This window comes from Acinonyx jubatus, chromosome C2, assembly GCF_027475565.1.
Source record: "Acinonyx jubatus isolate Ajub_Pintada_27869175 chromosome C2, VMU_Ajub_asm_v1.0, whole genome shotgun sequence".
NCBI classification, from domain to species: domain Eukaryota; kingdom Metazoa; phylum Chordata; class Mammalia; order Carnivora; family Felidae; genus Acinonyx; species Acinonyx jubatus.
The window spans coordinates 55,440,065-55,463,067 of NC_069384.1; positions in this window are offsets into that span (position 1 = coordinate 55,440,065).

Consider the following 23,003-nt stretch of genomic DNA (forward strand, 5'->3'; position numbering starts at 1 on the left):
TTACTAACTGAGCCAAGCCAGGCACCCTTCTTTTATGTTTTCTTTTTTTTTCTTTGTATTTTCTTTCTTTCCTTTTCCTCCTTAAATATTTATTTAAATTCTATTTAGTTAACATATAGTGTAATATTGTTTTTAGGAATAGAATTTAGTGACTTATCATTTACATATAACACTCAGTTCTCAGCATGACAAGTGGTCTCCTTAATACCCATCACCCATTTAGCCCACCCCCACTTACCTCCTCCATCACCCCTCATTTTGTTCTCTGTCATTAAGCCTCTCTTATGGTTTATTTCCCTCACTGTCTCTTTTTTCCCCTTCCCATATGTTCATCTGTTCTGTTTCTTAAATTCCACATACGGGTGAAATCATGTTTTTTTTTCTCTGACTGATTTATTTTGTTTAGCATAATACACTCTAGCTCACATTATTGCAGATGGTAAGATTTCTTTCCTTTTGATGGCTGAGTAATAATGTTAATAATGAGTAATATTCCATTGTATCTATATGCTACATCTTCTTTATCCATTCGTCAGCCAATGGACATTTGGGCTCTTTCCATAGTTTGGCTATTGTTGACAATGCTGCATAAACATCAGGATGCATGTATCCCTTCCAATCTGTATTTTGTATCTTTTGTGTAAATACCTAATAGTGCAGTTGCAGAATCGTAGGGTGGTTCTATTTTTAACACTTTGAGGAACCTACATACTGTTCTCCAGAGTGGCTGCGCCAGTTTGCATTCCCACCAGCAGTGCAAGAGGGTTCCCCTTTCCTGCATCCTTGCCAGCACCTGTTGTTTCTTGTGATGTTAAGTTTAGCCATTCTGACAGGTGTGAGGTGGTATCTCATCATGGTTTTGATTTGAATTTCCCTGATGATGAGTGGTGTTGAGCATTTTTTCATGTGTCTGTTAGCCATCTGGATGTTTTCTTTGGAAAAATGTCTATTCATGTTTCCTGCTCATTTCTTCACTGGATTATTTGGTTTTTGAGTGTTGAGTTTGATAAGTTCTTTATAGATTTTGGATACTAACCCTTTATCATATATGTCATTTGCAAATATCTTCTCCCATTCCATAGGCTGCCTTTTAGTTTTGTTGATTGATTGTTTCCTTTACTGTGCAGAAGTTTCGTATCTTGATGAGGTCCCAATAGTTCATTTTTGCTTTTAATTCCCTTGCCTCTGGTGATGTGTCTTGTAAGAAGTTGCTCTGGCTGAGGCCAAAAGGTTGCTGCCTGTGTTCTTCTCTAGGATTTTGATGGTATTCTGTCTCACATTTAAGTCTTTCATCCATTTTGAATTCATTTTTTTATATGGTGTAAGAAAGTGATCCAGTTACATTCTTTTGCGTGTTGCTCTCCAGGTTTCCCAAAACCATTTGTTGAAGAGACTGTCTTTATTCCTTTGGATATTCTTTCCTGCTTTGTCAAAGATTAGTTGACCATATAGTTATGGGTCTATTTCTGGGTTTTCTGTTCTGTTCCATTGATCTATGTGTCTGTTTTTGCTCCAGTCTCATACTGTCTTGATGACTACAGCCCTGTAATGTAGCTTCAAGTCTGGAATTGTGATGCCTCCAGTTTTGCTTTTCTCTTTCAGGATTGCTTTGGCTATTCAGGGTCTTTTGTGGTTCCATACAGATTTGAGGATTGTTTGTTCTAACTGTGAAAAATGCTGCTGGTATTTTGATAGGGATTGTGTTAGATGTGTAGATTGCTGTGGGTAGTATAGACATTTTAACCATGTTTGTTCTTTCAATTCACAAGGATGGAATGTGTTTCCACTTCTTTGTATCCTCTTCAGTTTCTTTCATAGGTGTTCTGTAGTTTTCAGAGTACAGGTATTTCTCCTCTTTGGTTAGGTTTACTCCTAGGTACCTTATTGTTTTTGGTGCAATTATAAATAGGATAGATTCCTTGATTTCTTTTTCTGCTGCTTCATTATTGGTGTATAGAAATGTAACAGATTTCGGGATGTTGATTTTATATCCTGTGACTTTGCTGAATTCATGTATCAGTTCTAGCAATTTTTTGGTGGAGTTTTTTGGGTTCTCTACATAGAGTATCATGTCATCTGCAAATAGTGAAAGTTTGATTTCTTCCCTGCTGATTTGGATGCCTTTAATTTATTTTTGTTGTCTGATTGCTGAGGCTATTCTCATGTTTTCTTTTTTCTTTGTTTTTTTTTTCTTTTCTTCTGTGGTGGGCTTCTTTTTTATTAAATTTTATTTATGATTTAAAAAAAAATACATCCAAATTAGTTAGCAGATAGTGAAACAATGATTTCAGGAGTAGATTCCTTAATGCCCCTTACCCATTTAGCCCATTGCCCCTCCCACAACACCTACAGTAACCCTCAGTTTGTTTTCCATATTTATGAGTCTCTTCTGTTTTGTACCCCTCCCTGTTTTTATATTATTTTTGTTTCCCTTCCCTTATGTTCATCTGTTTTGTCTCTTAAAGTCCTCATATGAGTGAAGTCGTATGATTTTTGTCTTTCTCTGACTGACTAATTTCACTTAGCATAATACCCTCCAGTGCCATCCACGTAGTTGCAAATGGCAAGATTTCATTCTTTTTCATTGCCAAGTAATACTCCATTGTGTGTGTGTGTGTGTGTGTGTGTGTGTGTGTGTGTGTGTGTATACCACATCTTCTTTATCCATTCATCCATCGATGGACATTTGGACTCTTTCCACACTTTGGCTATTGTTGATAGGGCTGCTGTAAACATGGGGGTGCATGTGTCCCTTTGAAACAGCACACCTGTATCCCTTGGATAAATGCCTAGTGGTGCAATTGCTGGGTCATAGGGTAGTTCTATTTTTAATTACTTGAGGAATCTCCATACTGTTTTCCAGAGTGGCTGTACCAGCAGTGCAAAAGAGATCCTCTCCCTCAGCATCCTGGCCAACATCTGTCGTTGCCCGAGTTGTTAATGTTAGCCATTCTGACAGGTGTGAGGTGGTATCTCATTGTGGTTCTGATTTGTATTTCCCTGATGATGAGTGATGTTGAGCATTTTTTTCATGTGTCGGTTGGCCATCTGGATGTGTTCTTTGGAAAAATGTTTATTCATGTCTTTTGGCCATTTCTTCACTGGATTATTTGGTTTTTGGGTGTGGAGTTTGATAAGTTCTTTTTAGATTTTGGATACTAACCCTTTATCTGATATGTCATTTGCAAATATCTTCTTCCATTCCATTGATTGCCTTTTAGTTTTGCTGATTGTTTCCTTTGCCATGCAGAAGCTATTTATCTTGATGAGGTCCCAGTGGTTCATTGTTGTTTTTGCTTTTCTTGCCTCTGGAGATGTGTTGAGTAAGAAGTTGCTGTGGCCAAGGTCAAAGAAGTTTTTGCCTGCTTTCTCCTCTAGGATTTTGAAGGCTTCCTGTCTTACATTTAGGTCTTTCAGCCATTTTGAGTTTATTTTTGTGTATGGTGTAAGAAAGTGATGTATGTTCGTTCTTCTGCATATTGCTGTCCAGTTTTCCTAACATCATTTGCTGAAGAGACTGTCTTTATTCCATTGGATATTCTTTCCTGCTTTGTCAAAGATTAGTTGGCCATATGTTTGTGGGTCCATTTCTGGGTTCTCTGTTGTGTTCCATTGATCTGTGTGTTGTTTTTGTTCCAGTACCATACTGTCTCGAGGATTACAGCTTTGTAATACAGCTTGAAGTCTGGAATTATGATGCCTCCAGCTATGGTTTTCTTTTTCAAGGTTGTTTTGGCTATTTGGGGTCTTTTCTGGTTCCATGCAAATTTTAGGATTGTTTGTTCTAGCTCTGTGAAGAATCGTGGTGTTATTTTGATAGGGATTGCATTGAATATGTAGATTGCTTTGTGTAGCATTGATAGTTAACAATATTCTTCCTATTGAGGAGCAAGGAATATTTTTCCATTTTTTTGTGTCTTCTTCAATTTCTTTCATAAGATTTCTCTAGTTTTCAGTGTATGCATTTTAACCTCTTTGGTTAGGTCATATCTTACTGTTTGTGGTGCAATTGTAAATGGGATAGATTTTTTTGATTTCTCTTTCTGCTGCTTCATTATTGGTGTATAGAAATGAACCAATTTCTGTGCATTGATTTCATATCCTGCGATTTTGCTGAATTCATGGATCAGTTCTAGCAGTTTTTGGTGGAATCTTTTGGGTTTTTCACATAAAGTATAATGTCATCTGTGAAGAGTGAAAGTTTTACTTCCTCCTTGCCGATTTGGATGCCTTTTATTTCTTTGTGTTGTCTGATTGCTAAGGCTATGACTTCCAACAATATATTTAGTAACAGTGGTGAGAGTGGACATCCTTGTTGTGTTCCTGACCTTTATGGGAAAGCTCTCAGTTTTTCCCCATTGAGGATGATATTAGCAATGGGTCTTTTGTATATGGCTTTTATGATCTTGTGGTATAATCCTTCTATACCTACTTTCTGGAGGGTTTTTATCAAGAAGGATTCTGTATTTTGTCAAAGCTTTCTGTGCATCTATTCAGAGGATCATGTGGTTCTTATTCTTTCTTTTATTAACATGATGTATCACATTGATTTGTGGATATTGGACCAGCCCTGCATCCCAGGTATAAATCCCACTTGGTCATGGTGAATAATTTTTTTTTTAAATTATTAATTAATTAATTAATTAATTTATTTTTGAGACAGAGAGAGAGCATGAACGGGGGAGGGGCAGAGAGAGAGGGAGACACAGAATCGGAAGCAGGCTCCAGGCTCTGGGCCATCAGCCCAGAGCCCGACACGGGGCTTGAACTCACGGACCGGGAGATCGTGACCTGAGCTGAAGTCGGATGCTTAACCGACTGAGCCACCCAGGCGCCCCGGTGAATAATTGTTTTAATGTATCATTGGATCCGGTTGGCTAGTATCTTGTTGAGAATTTTTGCATCCATGTTCATCAGGGAAATTGATCTGTAGTTATCCTTTTTAGTGGGGTCTTTGCCTGGTTTTGGAACCAAGTTAATGCTGGCTTCATAGAATGAATTTTGGAAATTTTCCTTCCGTTTCTATCTTTTGAAACAGTTTCAAAAGAATAGGTATTAATTCTTCTTTAAATTTTTGGTAGAATTCCCCTGGAAAGCCATCTGGCCCTGGACTGTTTTTTGGGGGGGAGATTTTTGACTACTAATTCAATTTCTTTACTGGTTATGAGTCTTTTCACATTTTCTATTTCTTCCTCTTTTAGTTTCTGTGTTTCTAGGAATTCTTCCGTTTCTTCCAGATTGCCAAATTTATTGACATATCATTGCTTATAATATTCTCTTATTATTGGTTCTATTTCTGCATTGTTGGTTGTGATCTCTCCTCTTTTGTTCATTTTCTAAAAATATGTATTTATTTTTGAGGGAGGGAGAGCGAAAGTGAGAGAGATAGAGAGAGACTGAGTGTGAGTGGGGGAGGGGGAGGAGACAACAGAATTCGAAGCAGGCTCCAGGCTCTGAGCTGTCAGCACAGAGCCCAACATGAGGCTTGAACCCACAGATTGCCAGATTATGACCTGGGGCCAAGTCAGACGCTTAACTAACTAAGCCATCCAGATGCCCCTCTCTGGTTTCAGTCTTGATTTTATTTATTTGGGTCCTTTCCTTTTTCTTTCTAATCAATCTGGCTAGGGATTTATCAACTTTGTTAATTCTTTCAAAGATCCAGCTCTTAGTTTCATTGATCTATTCCACTGTTTTTTGTTTTTTTTTTAAATTTCAATATCATTGATTTCTGCTTTAATCTTTATTATTTCCAATATACTGCTAGTGTTGAGCTTTATTTGCTGTTCTTTTTTCAACTCTTTAAGGTGTAAGGTTAGGTTGTATATCTGAGACTGTTCTTCCTTCTTTAGGAAGGCCTGGATTGCTATATACTTCCCTCTTTTGACTGCCTTTGCTGCATCCCAGAGATTTTGGGCAGTTGTGTTATCATTTTTATTGGCTTCCATGTACTTTTTAATTTCCTTTTTAATTTCTTGTTTAATGCATACATTATTTGGTAGGATGTTCTGTAATCTCCAAGTATCTTTCCAAAGACCAAGTGGTCTTTCCAAATTTTTTCTTGTGGTTGATTTTGAGTTTCATAGTGTGTGGTCTGAAAATATACACAGTATGATCTCGATTTTTTTGTACTTGTTGAGGGCTGATTTGTGTCCCTATATGTGATCTATTCTGGAGTATGTTCCATGTGCACTCGAGAAGAATGTGTATTCTGCTGCTTTAGGGTGAAATGTTCTAAATATATCAGGTAAGTCTATCCAGTCCAGTGTATCGTTCAAAGCCATTTTTCCTTATTGATTTTCTGCTTAGATGATCTGTCCATTGTTGTAAGTGGGGTGTTGAAGTCCCCTACTATTATGGTATTATTATCAATGCGTTTCTTTATGTTTTTGATTAATTGATTTATATATTCATCTATTCCACGTTGGGGGCATAAATATCTACAGTTGTTAGATATTCTTGGTGGAAAGACCCCTTAATTATGGTATAATGCCCTTCTTCAACTCTTGTTATGGTCTTTATTGTAAAATCTAATTTGTCTGATATAGGTATTGCTACTCCAGCTTTCTTTTGGTGACCATTAGCATGTTAGAATGTTCTCCACCTCCTTATGGTCAATCTGAAGGTGTCTTTAGGTCTAAAATGGGTCTCTTGTTAACAGCATATAGATGGATCTTGTTTTCTTATCCATTCTGATACCCTATGTCTTTTGATTGAGCATTTAGTCTATTTACATTTACAGTGAGTAGTGAAAATATGAATTTATTGCCATTGTGTTGCCTGTAGAGTTACAATTTCTGGTGGTGTTCTGTGGTCCTTACTAGTCTATGCTGCTTTTGGTCTTTTTTGTTTTGTTTCATCTTTTCTCCCCCCAGAGAGTCCCCCTTAAAATTTTTTGTAGGGCTGATTTAGTGGTCATGAACTCCGATAGTTTTTGTTTGTCTGGGAAACTCTTTATCTCTCCTTCTATTTTGAATGATAGCCTTGCTGGATATGGAATTCCTGGCTGCATATTATTTCCAATACAGCACACTGAAAAATCCTGGCACTGCTTTCTGGCCTGCCAGTTTTCTATGGAAAGGTCTGCTGCGAACCTGATCTGTCTTCCCTTACAGTTTAAGGACTTTTTTTCCGCTTGCTGCTTTCATAATTCTTTTCTTGTCTGTGTATTTTGTGAATTGATCTATGATATGCTTTGTTGATGGTCGGTTGTTGTATCTAATGGGAGTTCTCAGTGCTTCTTGGAATTTGATGTCTGTGTGTTTCCCTAGATTAGGAACGTTTTCTGGTATAATTTGCTTACATAACCCTTCTACCCCTTTTTCTCTCTCTTTATCTTTTGGGACTCCTATGATTCAGATGTTATTCCTTTTCAATAAGTAGCTGAGTTTTCTAATTCTTGTATCATCCTCTTTTGCCGTAGTTTCCCTCCTTTTTTCTGCTTCATTATTCTCCATAATTTCATCTTCTGTGTCACTTATTTTCTGCTCTGCTTTGTCCATCTTTGCTGCCAAGGCATCCATTTGATTGAATCTTAGTTATTGCATTTTTAATTCATCCTGACTAGATGTTCCTTCTTTCATCTTTGCAGAAAGGGAGTCTATGCTTTTTTCAACCCCAGGTAGTATTCTAATTATTGTGACTCTAAATTCTTGCTCAGACATCTTGCTTATATCTGTGTTGATTAAGCCCCTGGCTGTCATTTCTTCCTGTTCTTTCTTTTGGGGTGAATTCCTTTGTTATGTCATTTGGAGGAAGAAAAAGAATTAATGAAATGAAATTAAAAATTAAAATTAAAAACAACACAAAAAATCAAATAAAGAAAGCTAGATCCTAGGTGTGTTTTGGTCTGGTTATTGAAAGAAGCTTGGTGGAATAGAGAAAAAAGGGAAAGAAAAGAAAAAAAAAGTAAGAAAAAATTTAACTTGAAAATACATATACAATAAAATAGAATAAAATGAAATGAAGAACGTGAAATAGAATTTAAAAAATTACAGAAAAGTAAAAAAAGTAACAAGAATAAATTTTATTTTTAATTTTTTTTACTTTTTATTTATTTTATTTATTTTTTTTTAATATGAAATTTATTGTCAAATTGGTTTCCATACAACACCCAGTGCTCATCCCAACAGGTGCCCTCTTCAATGCCCATCACTCACTTTCCCCTCTCTCCCTCCCCCCATCAATCCTCAGTTTATTCTGAGTTTTTAAGAGTCTCTTATGGTTTGGCTCCCTCCCTCTCTAACTTTTTTTTCACCCTTCCCCTCCTCCACGGTCTTCTGTTAAGTTTCTCAGGATACACATAAGAGTGAAAACATATGGAATCTGTCTTTCTCTGTATGGCTTATTTCACTTAGCATAACACTCTCCAGTTCCATCCACGTTGCTACAAAAGGCCATATTTCATTCTTTCTCATTGCCACGTAGTATTCCATTGTGTATATAAACCACAATTTCTTTATCCGTTCATCAGTTGATGGACATTTAGGCTCTTTCCATAGTTTGGCTATTGTTGAAAGTGCTGCTATAAACATTGGGGTACAAGTGGCCCTATGCATCAGCACTCCTGTATCCCTTGGGTAAATTCCTAGCAATGCTACTGCTAGGTCATAGGGTAGATCTGTTTTTTAATTTTTTGAGGAACCTCCACACTGTTTTCCAGAGTGGCTGCACCAGTTTGCATTCCCACCAACAGTGCAAGAGGGTTCCCATTTCTCCACATCCTCTCCAGCATCTGTAGTCTCCTGATTTGTTCATTTTAGCCACTCTGACTGGCGTGAGGTGATATCTGAGTGTGTATTTCCCTGATGAGGAGTGATGTTGAGCATCTTTTCATGTGCCTGTTGGCTATCTGGATGTCTTCTTTAGAGAAGTGTCTATTCATGTCTTCTGCCCATTTCTTCACTGGATTATTTGTTTTCCGGGTGTGGAGTTTGGTGAGTTCTTTATAGATTTTGGATACTAGCCCTTTGTCTGATATGTCATTTGCAAATATCTTTTCCCACTCCGTTGGTTGCCTTTTAGTTTTGTTGGTTGTTTCCTTTGCAGTGCAGAAGCTTTTTATCTTCATGAGATCCCAGTAGTTCTTTTTTGCTTTTAATTCCCTTGCCTTTGGGGATGTGTCGAGTAAGAAATCGCTGCGGCTGAGGTCAGAGAGGTTTTTTCCTGCTTTCCCTTCTAGAGTTTTGATGGTTTCCTGTCTCACATTCAGGTCCTTCCTCCATTTTGAGTTTATTTTTGTGAATGGTATGAAAAAGTGGTCTAGTTTCATTCTTCTGCATGTTGCTGTCCAGGTCTCCCAGCACCATTTGTTATAGAGACTGTCTTTTCCATTGGATATTCTTTGCTGCTCTGTCAAAGATTAGTTGACCATACTTTTGTGGGTCCAATTCTGGATTCTCTATCCTATTGCAATGGTCTATGTGTCTGTTTTTGTGCCAGTACCATGCTGTCTTGATAATTCCTCCTGCTTTGGTCTTCTTCTTCAATATTACTTTGGCTTTTTGGGGTCTTTTGTGGTTCCATACAAATTTTAGGATTGCTTGTTCTAGCTTTGAGAAGAATGCTGGTGCAATTTTGATTGGGATTCCATTGAATGGGTAGAGTGCTTTGGGTAGTAATAAAATTTTGTCTTTTGTATCCAAGAAAAAGAAGAGAAAGGAGAAGAAAAGCAATGAATAGAGGAACCAGCAAGCAGAATGAAACCCAAATGTAGTTACATCCAGTTTCCCTGGAACTCAAAATATGAAGTACTCTATAGTCCATATACTAAACAGGCAGAGAGACTTGTGGTCCTCTAGGGCATGTGTTTGGAGGATGCAGTTGGGAGGCACTTGGTGTAATGTTCCATTCTCCACTATGTGGTGCAACTTAGCTTACTGGGGTAGTTTGGTATGGTGCAGGAGCATGTGCACGTGTATGTGCTGAGAGGTGAAAATGGCGTCATCCAGCTCCCTATTTCTGGCACAGGAACTTTGCACCCTCACTGACCCACAGTCATGCACCCCTCCATTGTCTCAGGCTTCCGTCCACTCCCCCTTCTATACTTTCCATGTCCAAGCCATCAGCCTGCCAGATGACACCTCCCTCACGAATTTTATATCAGATGGGTCTGTTTTTCCAATCCCCTCACTTTTAAGAACCCTGTGGCTTGGACCCGCTCTGACCCTCTTGGGGAGGGTCTTCCTGAGCAATGGCTGGGTGCTGGCTTGCTCCAGAGAACATTCATGGGTTCATAGTGCTGCAGAGAGGTTCAGAGATTATGGCAAATCACAACACACAGCTGGTGCCAGGTTTCATCGCACTCTGGTATCTTTGTTCCAATACCAGCAAACATGGCTGTTCTCTGGCGTCTGCTGGGACCTTTCTTTCTGGAGAGGCTGTATGGCCTCTACCAAATGCCCTCCAAGGAAGGGAACCACTTCTCCCTGTGTGGCCCACAGACCACTTGGACTTCACTGCCTACTCCTGGGGATTCACCCTTTTTCCTCACCAGAGCAGTGCAAGGTATTGAGCTACATAATTTCCAACCCTGCGCTCCCCTGTTTGTAGTCCATTATAGTCCTAATGGTATTGAATCCTTTCCTTTCTTCCTATCAGTGATGTTGGGAACAGATTTCTTGTCCAGTTCCTTGCAAGTGTTTCCACTCTTTCTCTTTCTGTCTAGCTACTTTTGGGAGGAGTGCTTTTCCTGTGCTTTACCAAAATACTACACTCTACCTGCTTTCTATGTCCTCTCTTTGCAAAAACAGCTCCCTACTCTCAACAGCTTGTCTCTCCCCCAGTTCACCTCTCCACACCTCATATCTGCTGAGTTCTGCACCTCAAGTCATGCCGATTTCTGTGCTAATCCTCAGATCAGTTTCCTAGGTGTGCAAAATGGTTTGGTGCTGATCTAACTGCATTCTAGGGATGAGAGAAGCTGAAAACTTCCATGTTGCTCTGTCATCTTGGCCCCTTCCTAGTCCAATGCCTTGAAGCTTTTTCTCTATGTTTTATTCTAAGAGTTTTATTATTTCAGAATTTATGTTCTTTAATCCATTTTTAGTTGATTGTGGCAAGTGGTGTGAAATAACCATCCCATTTCATTCTTCTGAGTATAGGTATCCATTTTTCCATATAACATGTATTGAGGGGACTATCATTATATATCCTTGGCATTATTTTGAAAGATCAGTTGGCACTATCTGTGTGTGTTTATTTCTGGGATCTCTAGTCTATTGCATTGGTCTTTATGTTTGTTTTTATGCCAGTACCATACCACTTTTATTACTGTGGCTTTGTAATATATTTTGAAATCAGAGTGTGATACCTCCAACTTTGTTTATCTTTTCAGAAACGTTTCAGCTATTTGGGGTCTTTTGTGATTCTTAATAAATTTTAATATATATTTGTTTCTATTTCTGTAAAAAATGACTTTGGGATGAGTCCGGGTAGACCTGAGTCTATAAGGGTAGAAGCTTTTGTTTCTGTACCCAGGTTTGTGGTTGATGGGCCTATTATTGGGGTATGGGCCCATTTCTCAAAGCGATTTCTCTTGGTCTTGAGCTCCACAAAGGTGTTTCAATCTCATGTATGGATCCCAAGCCCCTGTTGAAGGCACTTTTTGCCATGAATGGTTGCCAAAGTTAGTGTTTCTGTGGGAGGAGTGAGGTCTGGGGGCCTTCTATTCTGCCACTTGGCTTACATCACTCTCCATTACAGTGTTGAGTAGAAGTGGTGACAACAGGTATCGTTATATTTTTCTTGAACTTATAAGAATAGTATTAACTCTTCCACTTATCAGTAGGCTTTTGGTAGATTCCCTTTGTCAGGTTGACAGTGCTCTTTTATATTTCTAATTTGTTGAAAATTTTCATGAGGCATGGATGTTAGATTTCATCAGGGGTTTCTGTTTTGAGATGACCATATGGTTTTTTGTTTGTTTTAGTCTGTTAAATATGTTAAGTTACACTAATTGATTTTTGAATTTTAAAAGAATTTTGCATTCCTAAAATAAACTCTTATTTGTCATGATATATTATCTTTTTTATATTGTTGGAATCAATTTGCTAATTCTTAATTTTTAAGTATAATTTAAATACAGTATTTTATCAATTTCAGATATACGGTATAGTGATACATCAATTCTGTACATTACCAGTGCTCATCACGATATGTGTACTCTTAATCCCCTTTGTCTTTCACCTAATACCCCACTGACTTCCCCTCTGGCAACCACCAGTTTGTTCTCTGTACTTAAGAATCTATTTTTTTGTCTCTTTTTTCTGTTTATTTGTTTTGTTTCTTAAATTCCATATATAAGTGAAATCATAAGATATTTGTCTTTGACTTATTTTAGTCTCTAAGTCAATCATGTTTTTGCATATGGCAAGGTCTCATTATATTTTTATGGCTGAGTAATATTCCATTGTGTATATCTATTACACCTTTATCCATTTATCTATGAATGGACACGAGTTGCTTCCATATCTTGATTATTGTAAATAATGTTGCAGTAAACATAGGGCTGCATATATGTTTTCTAATTAATGTCTTCACTTTCTTTTTTTCTCAGTAGTGAAATTACTGGGTCATGTAGTAATTCTGTTTTAAAATTTTTGAGGAACCTCCATACTGTTCTCCACAATGGCTGCACCAACTTGCATTCCCACCAACAGTGCTCCATATCTTCCAAACACTTGTTTCTTGTGTTTTTGATAAGCTGTTGTGACAGGTGTGAGGTGATATCTCATTGTGGTTTTGACTTGCATTTTCTTGATGATTAATGATGTTGAGCATCTTTTTGTGTGTGTTGTTCATTTGTATGTCAATGGAAAAAGTCTTTGGAAAACTGTCTATTCATGTCTGCTACCTATTTTTATTTATTTATTTATTTATTTATTTATTTATTTATTTATTTATTCAATTTAAAAAATTTACATCCAAGTTAATGAGCATGTAGTGCAACAATGATTTCAGGAGTAGATTCCATAATGCCCCTTACCCATTTAACCCATCCCCCCTCCCCTTCCACAACCCCTCCAGTAACCCTCTGTTCTCCATATTTAAGAGTCTCTTCTGTTTTGTCCCCCTCCCTGTTTTTATATTACTTGCTTCCCTTCCCTATGTTCATCTCTTTTGTATCTTAAAGTCCTCGTATGAGTGAAGTCCTATGATGTTTGTCTTTCTCTGACTGACTTTTTGCGCTTAGCATAATACCCTCTAGTTCCATCCATGTAGTTGCAAATGACAAAATTTCGTTCTTTTTGATTGCTGAGTAATACTCCATTGTATATGTATACCACAACTTCTTTATCCATTCATCCATCGATGGACATTTGGGCTCTTTCCACACTTTGGCTATTATTTTTTTTTTTAATTTTTTTTTAATATATGAAATTTATTGTCAAATTGGTTTCCATACAACACCCAGTGCTCATCCCAAAAGGTGCCCTCCTCAATACCTATCACCCACCCTCCCCTCCCTCCCACTCCCCATCAACCCTCAGTTTGTTCTCAGTTTTTAAGTGTCTCTTTTGCTTTGGCTCTCTCCCACTCTAACCTCTTTTTTTTTTTTTCTTCCCCTCCCCCATGGGTTTCTGTTAAGTTTCTCAGGATCCACATAAGAGTGAAACCATATGGTATCTGTCTTTCTCTGTATGGCTTATTTCACGTAGCATCACACTCTCCAGTTCAATCCACGTTGGTACAAAAGGCCATATTTCATTTTTTCTCATTGCCACGTAGTATTCCATTGTGTATATAAACCACAATTTCTTTATCCATTCATCAGTTGATGGATATTTAGGCTCTTTCCAAAATTGGCTATTGTTGAAAGTGCTGCTATAAACATTGGGGTACAAGTGCCCCTATGCATCAGTACTCCTGTATCCCTTGGATAAATTCCTAGCAGTGCTATTGCTGGGTCATAGGGTAGGTCTATTTTTAATTTTCTGAGGAACCTCCACACAGCTTTCCAGAGCGGCTGCACCAATTTGCATTCCCACCAACAGTGCAAGAGTGTTCCCGTTTCTCCACATCCTCTCCAGCATCTATAGTCTCCCGATTTGTTCATTTTGGCCACTCCGACTGGCGTGAGGTGATACCTGAATGTGGTTTTGATTTGTATTTCCCTGATGAGGAGTGATGTTGAGCATCTTTTCATGTGCCTGTTGGCTATCCGGATGTCTTCTTTAGAGAAGTGTCTATTCATGTTTTCTGCCCATGTTTTCTTCACTGGGTTATTTGTTTTTCGGGTGTGGAGTTTGGTGAGCTCTTTATAGATTTTGGATACCAGCCCTTTGTCCGATATGTCATTTGCAAATATCTTTTCCCATTCCGTTGGTTGCCTTTTAGTTTTGTTGGTTGTTTCCTTTGCTGTGCAGAAGCTTTTTATCTTCATAAGGTCCCAGTAATTCATTTTAGCTTTTAATTCCCTTGCCTTTGGGGATGTGTCGAGTAAGAGATTGCTACGGCTGAGGTCAGAGAGGTCTTTTCCTGCTTTCTCCTCTAAGGTTTTGATGGTTTCCTGTCTCACATTCAGGTCCTTTATCCATTTTGAGTTTATTTTTGTGAATGGTGTGAGAAAGTGGTCTAGTTTCATTCTTCTGCATGTTGCTGTTCAGTTCTCCCAGCACCATTTGTTAAAGAGACTGTCTTTTTTCCATTGGATGTTCTTTCCTGCTTTGTCAAAGATGAGTTGGCCATACGTTTGTGGGTCTAGTTCTGGGGTTTCTATTCTATTCCATTCCATTGGTCTATGTGTCTGTTTTTGTGCCAATACCATACTGTCTTGATGATGACAGCTTTGTAGTAGAGGCTAAAGTCTGGAATTGTGATGCCTCCTGCTTTGGTCTTCTTCTTCAAAATTACTTTGGCTATTCGGGGCCTTTTGTGGTTCCATATGAATTTTAGGATTGCTTGTTCTAGTTTCGAGAAGAATGCTTGTTCAATTTTGATTGGGATTGCATTGAATGTGTAGATAGCTTTGGGTAGTATTGACATTTTGACAATATTTATTCTTCCAATCCATGAGCAGGGAATGTCTTTCCATTTCTTTAAATCTTCTTCAATTACCTTCATAAGCTTTCTATAGTTTTCAGCATACAGATCTTTTACATCTTTGGTTAGATTTATTCCTAGGTATTTTATGCTTCTTGGTGCAATTGTGAATGGGATCAGTTTCTTTATTTGTCTTTCTGTTGCTTCATTGTTAGTGTATAAGAATGCAACTGATTTCTGTACATTGATTTTGTATCCTGCAACTTTGCTGAATTCATGTATCAGTTCTAGCAGACTTTTGGTGGAGTCTATCGGATTTTCCATGTATAATATCATGTCATCTGCAAAAAGCGAAAGCTTGACTTCATCTTTGCCAATTTTGATGCCTTTGATTTCCTTTTGTTGTCTGATTGCTGATGCTAGAACTTCCAACACGATGTTAAACAACAGCGGTGAGAGTGGACATCCCTGTCGTGTTCCTGATCTCAGGGAAAAAGCTCTCAGTTTTTCCCCGTTGAGGATGATGTTAGCTGTGGGCTTTTCATAAATGGCTTTTATGATCTTTAAGTATGTTCCTTCTATCCCGACTTTCTCAAGGGTTTGTATTAAGAAAGGGTGCTGGATTTTGTCAAAGGCCTTTTCTGTGTCGATTGACAGGATCATATGGTTCTTCTCTTTTTTTTTGTTAATGTGATGTATCATGTTGATTGATTTGCGAATGTTGAACCAGCCCTGCATCCCAGGAATGAATCCCACTTGATCATGGTGAATAATTCTTTTTATATGCCGTTGAATTCGATTTGCTAGTATCTTATTGAGAATTTTTGCATCCATATTCATCAGGGATATTGGCCTGTAGTTCTCTTTTTTTACTGGGTCTCTGTCTGGTTTAGGAATCAAAGTAATACTGGCTTCATAGAATGAGTCTGGAAGTTTTCCTTTGCTTTCTATTTTTTGGACTAGCTTGAGAAGGATAGGTATTATCTCTGCTTTAAAGTCTGGTAGAACTCCCCTGGGAAGCCATCTGGTCCTGGACTCTTATTTGTTGGGAGATTTTTGATAACCGATTCAATTTCTTCGCTGGTTATGGGTCTGTTCAAGCTTTCTATTTCCTCCTGATTGAGTTTTGGAAGAGTGTGGGTGTTCAGGAATTTGTCCATTCCTTCCAGGTTGTCCAATTTGTTGGCATATAATTTTTCATAGTATTCCCTGATAATTGCTTGTATCTCTGAGGGATTGGTTGTAATAATTCCATTTTCATTCATGATTTTATCTATTTGGGTCATCTCCCTTTTCTTTTTGAGAAGACACTTTGGCTATTATTGATAGAGCTGCTATAAATATTGGGGTGCATGTGCCCTTTTGAAACAGCATACCTGTATCCCATGGGTAAATACCTAGTAGTGCAATTGCTGGCTTGTAGGGTAGTTCTATTTTTATGTTTTTGAGGAACCGCCATACTGTTTTCCAGAGTGGCTGTACCAGGCTTCCCACCAGCAGTGCAAAAAGATCCTCTTTCTCTGCTTCCTCACCAACATCTGTTGTTGCCTGAGTTGTTAATGTTAGCCATTCTGACAGGTGTGAGGTGGTTATCTCATTGTGGTTTTGATTTGTATTTCCCTGATGATGAGTGATGTTGAGCATTTTTTCATGTGTCTGTTGGCCATCTGGATGTTTTTTTTGGAGAATTGTCTATTCATGTCTTTTGCCCATTTCTTTTTTGTTTTTAACATTTATTTTTGAGAGACAGAGAGAGATAGAGCATGAGTGGGGGAGGGGCAGAGGGAGTGGGGTACACAGAATCCAAAGCAAGCTCCAGGCTCTGAGCTGTCAGCACAGAGCCCAACGCAGGGCTTGAACTCATGGACTGCGAGATCATGACCTGAGCCAAGTTTGGCCACTTAACTGACTGAGCTTTCCAGGTACCCCTGGCCTATTTCTTCACTGGATTATTTGCTCTTTGGGTGTTGAGTTTGGTAAGTTCTTTGTAGATTTTGGATACTAACCCTTTATCTAATATGTCATTTGCAGATATCTTCTCCGATTCCATTGGTTGCCTTTTAGTTTTGCTGATTGTTTCCTTTACCATGCAGAAGCTTTTTATTTTGACGAGATCCCAATAGTTCATTTTTGCTTTTGTTTCCCTTGCCTCTGGAGACATGTTGAGTAATAAGTTGCTGTAGCCAAGGTCAAAGAGGTTTTTGCCTGCTTTCTTCTCAAGGATTTTGATGGCTTTCTGTCTTACATTTAGGTCTTTTATGCATTTCGAGTTTATTTTTGTGTATGTGTAGGAAAGTGGTCCAGGGTCATTTTTCTGCATGTCGCTGTCCAGTTTTCCCAGCACCATTTGCTGAAGAGCCTGTCTTCATTCCATCGGATATTCTTTCCTGCTTTGTGAAAGATTAGTTGGCCATATGTTTGTGTGGGTGCATTTCTGGGTTCTCGGTTGTGTTCCATTGATCTGAGTGTCTGTTTTTTGTGTCAGTACCATACTGTCTTGATGATTATAGCTTTGTAATACAGCTTGAAGTCCGGTGCTACCCATTTTTAAATTGAATTATTTGGGTTTTTGGTGTTGAGTTGTATAACTTATTTATCTATTTGGATATTAGCCCCTTATCAGATCTGTCATTTGCAAATATCTTCTCCCATTGATTGGGTTGCCTCATCAGTTTGTTGATGGTTTCTTTTGCTGTGTGAAAGCGTATTATTTTGGTGTAGTCCCATAAATTCTTAAGTTTTCAATATTTACCTCCATGTTCACAAGGAATATACATCTATAGGTCTATAATTTATTTTTGGTTTTGTTTTGTTTTTGAAATGTCTCTGGTCTTGGTATCAGGGTAATGCTGACCTTGGTGAGTAAAGTTAAAAGTATTCCTTGCTTAAATATTTGGTAGAATTCTCTAATAAAACTATCTGGGAGTGGAGGTTTTTTTGCAGGGAGATTTTTAACTACAAATTCAATATTTAAAATGATAGATGATATGAAAACTATCATTCTGCTTGAGTGTTAATTATTGTATTTTATAAATAATTTGACCATTTCATCTATGTCGTCAATTTATTAGCATACACTTTGCATAATATTTCTTTGTTATTATTTTAATATCTGTAGAATCTGCAATGATGTCACCTTGTTTCTTGCAGTTATTGTTAATTTGTGTTTACTTTTTTTCCCCCCAGATCATTCTGGTTAGAACTTTATCAGTGTTATTCATCTCATTAAAAAAACAGTGTTTGGTTTCATTGATTTACTACATAGTTTTTATGATTTATATTTTACTGATATTTGCTTGTACTTTCTTCTGTCTATTTGTATTTCATTTGCTCTTCTCTTTCTAGTTTTCTAAGGTGGGATTTGTGGTTGTTGATTTGAGACATTTCTTTTCTGTTGATGTAAGTAGTGCTATTTGCTTTCTTGTGAGTACTAATTCAACTGTATTCCCCAAACTTTGATATGTTGTGTTTTACTTTTTATTCAGTTCAAAATGCTTCTCGTTTTCCCTTTTGATTTCTTTTTTGATCCATGCATTATTTATAAATTTGCTACTTAGTTTCTATATATTTGGGGATTTTTTGGATACCTTAATGTAGTTGGCTTCAAATTTAATTCCATTGTGGTATTAATGTTTGCTTTTACATGGATTGAGAGTTATTTCATGGCCCAGAATATGGTCTCTGTTGTTTACTATTCTGAGTAAACATGAAAAGAATGTGTATTCTGCAATTGTTAAGTCAAATATTCTATATATGTCAATTTAGTCTAGTAGATTGATAATGTTGTTGGAGTCTTCTCTATTTTTATGTCTTTCTTTATAGAGTGAAGGATTTTGAAATTACTAGTTACAATCCTGGATTTGTCTTTTTTACTTTTTGCTTACCTGTCATGTTCATTTTGTATATTTTGAAGCTCTCTTATTAGCTATATAAAGGTTTACTATTTTTATGTCTGCTTGATGAATAGTCCCCAATATCACTATGAAATACCCCTTTTTTGTCCCTATTAATTTTTTTTCTGAAGTTGAGTTTTATAAAAATATAGCTATTTCAGCTTTCTTTTTATCAATGTTCGCATAGTATATTCTTTCCTATCCTTTTACTTTTAACTTACTTAGTCTTTTTATTTCAACTTGGTTTCTTGGTTTTTATTTTGTCTTACACTTAATTCCAGTAATATAATCTCTTTCAAGGTTTTTAGGCAGTTTGCATTCAGTGAGAATATTGAAATAATTGGGTTTAGATAATCCACCTTTCTATTTTTCTATTTGTCCCATCTGTTCTTTGTTTTCATTTTTTCTTTTTTCTTCTTTCATTTGTATTAGATTTAAAAAAAATGTTTATTTATTTATTTTGAGAGAGAGAGAGATAGAGAGAGAGAGGGAGGGAGGGAGGGAGGGAGGAAGCAACAGAGAGGGGGAGAGAGAATCCCAAGCAAGCTCTGCATTGTTACCATAGGCTCCGTCCCATAAATCCTGAGATCATGACCTGAGCTGAAATCAAGTCAGATGCTTAACTGACTGAGCCACCCAGGCACCCTGGATTAAATTCTTTTGTGATACCATTTTGTCTCCTTTTATGGCTTATTAGCTATAAGACTTAACTGTTTTAGTTTAAAGATTGACTTTGGGTTTACTGTGTTATTTGCAACTTTTCACAGTTATACCATTTCACATATGATATAAGGAACTTAAAACAGTCTATTTCCATATCTCCTTTTTTGACTTTTGAGATATTGTCATTCATTATACTTTTTTTTAAAATTTTTTTAACGTTTTATTTATTTTTGAGACAGGGAGAGACAGAGCATGAACAGGGGAGGGTCAGAGAGTGGGAGCCACAGAATCTGAAACAGGCTCCAGGCTCTGAGCTGTCAGCACAGAGCCCGACGCGGGGCTCGAACTCCCGGACTGCGAGATCATGACCTGAGCCGAAGTCGGCCGCTTAACCGACTGAGCCACCCAGGCGCCCCTCATACATTGTACTTTTAATAGGTTATAAGCCTTATAATATATTGCTATTGTTTTGCTTGAAATAGTTAATTATCTGTTAAAGAGATTTGAATAATAAAAGAACCTTATGTTTACCCATGTAGTTATCATTTCCTGTGTGCTTTATTCATTTGTGTAGATACAGATTTCTATCAGATATCTTTCTTGTTCTTTCTGCTTAAACAACTTTCTTTAACATTTCTTGTAATGTATGTCTGAATTCTTTTTGGTTTTATGTGTCTGCTTAAAGAACTTCTTTTAATGTTTCTGGTAATGCATATCTGAATTTTTTTGGTTTTGTGAATGATTTTATTTCGTTTTTGTTTTCTAAAAATATTTTCACTGGATAAAGAATCATAGATTGCCAGGTTTTGTTTTTTCTTTTAGTGCTGTTAAGATGTTGATCCACCCTCTGTAATACTGTTCCCATTGTGGTAGATCTGTCACTTATAAATGTTGTCAACAGAGGTTATGTGCTCATGTACATAACATGTCTTTTTGCTCTGGCAGTTCTAAATACTTTTATCAGTATTTTGGAAAAAACTGATTATGATGCATTTTCATTTTTCTTGTGTTTTGGGTTGGTTGAGTTGTTTGGATCTGTGGGTCTATAGTTTCTCCTCTCCTTTCTCCATCCTCCTCTTCTTTTGAGACTCTAATTACATATATTTTAGGTTGCTTGGAAATGTCCCACAGGTCATCAGTTCCACTTTATTGTTTTCTTTAGTAAGTTTTGTCTTACAGTTTTATGAGATATTTTTATTTGCCATGTGTTTTAGTTCACTAATCATTTTCTTCTGCAATGTTTCATATGCCATAATCACATCCAGTGCAGTTTTCCTCTTTGACATTGTTTTTTTCATCTCTAGAAGTTTGAGTTTTGTCTTTTTTTTTTTTTGTCTTTGTATTCATCTACTTAGCATATTCAGTCTTTCCTTTAGGTGCTTGAGTATATGAAGTACAACTAAAATAACTAAATTCTTTGTGCACTCATTCTCTCATCTGTGTCATTTCTGGGGCATTTTCAGTTGATTGATTCTTGTCTTCACCATGGGTCTTGTTTTACTTCTTTATTTGCCTGGCAATTATTTATTGGAATTCTGGACATTCATATATTTACCTTGCTGTGTGCTTGATAGGTTTATATTCTTTTGAATACTCTTGAGCTTTTTTTTTTTTTTTTAGCAATGTTAATTTATTTTTGAGAGACGGAGAGAGACAGAGTGTGAGTGGGGGAGGGACAGAGAAAGAGGGAGACACAGAATCTGAAGCAGGTTCCAAGCTGTCAGCACAGAGCCTGATGCAGGGCTAAAACTCACGAACTGAGAGATCATGACCTGAGCTGAAGTCAGAAGCTTAACCAACTGAGCCACCCAGTGACCCTCTTGAACTTTGTTTTGAAATTTGGTTAAGTCACTTAGAAATAATTTGATCTATTTGGGTCTTGCCATTAAGTTCTGTTAGGTGGAACCAGAGAAGTTTTCAAGTGTATGACTAATGGGACTAAGGCCAAATTGCTCTGAACACTTTAGCCAGTGCTCTGTGGAATTCTGAGCTTTTGCCCTGTAGCTGGTGTGAACTAGCTATTCCTTTCTTTCTTTCTTTCTTTCAAATTTTCTTTAATGTTTATTTATTTTAGAGAGAGAGAAAGAGAGAGAGAGAGACAGCGAGAGAGAGAGAGCGAGCACAAGCAGGGGAGAAGCAGAGAGAGAGGGAGACACAGAATCTGAAGCAGGCTCCATGCTCTGAGCTGTCAGCACAGAGCCCGACGTGGGGCTCAAACTCAAGAGCCTTGAGATCATGACCTGAGCCAAAGTTGGATGCCTAACCGACTGAGCCACCCAGGGCCCCCGGCTATTCCTGTTTCTATACCAGCTCCCAGCAGTGCTGGAGCTCCAGGGTGTGGTGAGCAAGATGTCAAGGGTGCAAAATTTAATGTGTTACTCAGGTTCATGCAAGCTCAGGGTCTGCATCTGAGAATGCATCCTTCCTAAAATTTTGTGTCTTAGGCATCATGCTTGCATTATAATAGTCCTAGTCCTGGTTTGTAGGATTGGTGATTTCTAATTCAGGGGTTAGTAAACTTTTACTTTACGGGCTAGATAGTAAAAATTTTAAGCTGGTGAGACACAAAGTTCCCATTAAATTTAATCAATGCTGCTATTACAGCATGAACATAGTCATAAATAACATGTGAATGATGTCTGAGTGTGTTCCAATACAATTTTATTTTCTAAAACAGCCCACTGGCTATGGTTTGTGGATTCCTTCTCTGATCCTTGGGTGTTGCTTTCCCTAGCCTTGGGTAGTTTCTTCACATCCATATGCTGTTCAGTACTTAACTGAGACTGTGCAGATTTGTAGAGTTTTTTGTAATTCTCTTTTCTCCAGGACCCTCTTGTAAGCTCTAGTTACATGGTTCTCCTTTATGTCAGCCTCATCTCTTCAACTCAGAGAGACTACTCAGCTCTGGATTTGCTTTCCTTGTGTCATGGCTCCTTTGTTGACTGACATTCAGTGTCTTAGATGCTTTTTGGGTCCTATTTTGTATACAATTAGTGAAGTTATTTCAGGTGAGAGGATAAATCCAGTTTTGTTATTTCATGTTGTCATAAAATGGAAATCTCTAATATTATGTTTTCAAGTTAAGTTGTACCATAAATAGAAATGAAATAAAATATTTGTACAGAATCAGTGTTCAGAATTCATACTTTAACTTTATGGAATTATCAAGTTATTATAGACTTCCAGAGTCTCAATTTCTTCATTTGTAGAAAGAAGATAATAAAATATCTTTCTCATAGGCTTGTTGGGAAGTTTAAATGAATAATAAGTGAGATAGCACCTAGCATTGTGTATTTCTTATAGTATGCATAAAGATGTTTAATTCACTTTCCCAGGTTTGATATATTGATGAATTAAAAACTGATTGCAATTTTTTAGGCAAGGTGCTGGGGTTGGATGGTACTGAGGGATATAGGTAAACATAAATTATATTGCTTCTATTTTAATTGTATTGCCATTGTTTTT